Below are 2,002 nucleotides of genomic sequence, written 5' to 3' on the forward strand. Positions count from 1 at the left end.
ACCTGAAACAGTGCTTCTGAGAGTGTGAATGCATTATGACCTCATACTTACAGGAAGACACACACAGAGGCAGTGGCTGTTCAGCACGGTAAACCGTGGCTAACAAGTAGAGATCGAGCAATACAGGTTTTTGAAGGCCGATACCGATTCGATACATGCAGCCGATTATTTTTGGCTGATTCTTGAAGCCAATACTGGCTTTTCTTCCCCTCTCCATTAACATGATAAAAATAAGAATRAGTACAAATGTTACACAGGTCTCAATTAAAAAAAAAAACAAACTTTGAGCCTTGTCTGGTGCAGCCTGTATGAAGTGCAGGGTTTCTTCTTTCGGCCCTTTCTTTAAAAAATTAATTAATTAATGACTTATTTTATCTAGTGCTAAATATTCTGTTTTTAATTTGTATATTAATCAGATTAATATATTTTTTACATAAAATGACTTAATATCCCAGCATTTTTGATGCAAAAACAGCAACACGCCTAAAGAAAACTTGTCAGAGGAACACAGAGACAAAGGAGAGAAACACACACATACATCTTGCTATCTTTGTGAGGACTTCATACACACAGCATCTCTGCCTCAGTCTATGCTTGTTTTTTACACCAGGCAAAAAATGCATYTAAACCAGCTGACGTTAACTTTAGAGCACAGTTTGAAATGTACACTGAAGGAAACCTGCATCACGACTTTTACACTGCGGTCAGAACAAACGTGATATGAGCAGTGTCTGCCTGGTTCACACKCTGGATGGCAGCTCTTTACTCGCTTTTATGAACATAACAGCAAGGAAAGTCCGAGAGCTTTTTTATTTTAATCCAGCAGGGAGAAGAATAGAGGTGTTCTTCAGCCTCCTGTAAGCAGTTCCAGCATTTTTATCAGAAAAAAGTACGTGGACATGCTAATTACAGCCGAGCATGCAGGGAGGGGGTGAAAGTAAAGACTCAGTGCTCTCGTTNATTTGTTTGGGGAGGGAACTCTTAGCTACAATTATTTATAATCTGAAATAATTTCCTCATTGAAAGGAACTGAACTACTCAATCTCCCTTTGCTGCTGTTCACACATTTGTGTGAACAGCAGCAGAGGACCTGTGCTGTGTCCTCCGTGCACCTCCGCGTCCGCGTTTCCGTGTCCTCTCTCTAGCTCCGAAAACTCCGACTCGGCATCCGCACGTCAGCAGGATGTCTCTCCCATGAGGCATGCTGTATGAGAGCAGCAGCAGCAGACCGACAGCACAAGCCACCGTCAGCCACAGAGCGAACACAAGCCGCTGAGCGATGAACCTCAGAGCCCTCGCCAGCCACACCGCGCTCCTCAGCACTCCAGGTGCGCGCTTTAAAAAGGGCACAGGCCACACCCCCTAAGGATGACCTGTGAGGAAGCACAATTAAGGAAATAGGCGGCAGCTGGCTGCAATTAACTGAGCAGCWGGGCCGTCACATGCTGAAAAATGCAAAGACTGCTGCTGCTGCATTTTACGTGTCAGCTGTGTTATCCAAGTCATTTTTGGTCGTGATTACCATTAGTAAAACCATAATAATTTGAAACTGCCATAGTCTTGCAAGTGCTTTAACACAGCTGAAATGAACTGGTTAAATACACAGCTGTAACTCTCTTGTTGTTTTTAGGTACGGTAACTAATATGATTTCAGTTTACACAATGAACATTTAAGCTTAATTGCTGAAGATGACATGCAGGGTTTTAGTCTGCTCTTGTCATATTATGGCTGTATTTGTTGAATCATGTGTTGTAATTTTTCTGAGTTAAACTGTAGTGAACCATTTAAATACACACTCTTTGAAATTTGTGAAATTAAGTTATGTTATATAGTAAATCTTAAAAATGTAAAATGTGTGTTACTGCTAGAAAAAAATGCAGAAAAATAGTAAGTTTTTTTCTTACTTGTTGAACTGATGTGGAACAGAAAAGGAGCAGAATAAATACAGAGAAAACAGGAAAGTTAAGTAAATCACAGTAAAAGCATTAAAATATATTTTAA

Source organism: Austrofundulus limnaeus, unplaced genomic scaffold (genome assembly GCF_001266775.1).
Source record: "Austrofundulus limnaeus strain Quisiro unplaced genomic scaffold, Austrofundulus_limnaeus-1.0 Scaffold1476, whole genome shotgun sequence".
NCBI classification, from domain to species: Eukaryota; Metazoa; Chordata; class Actinopteri; order Cyprinodontiformes; family Rivulidae; genus Austrofundulus; species Austrofundulus limnaeus.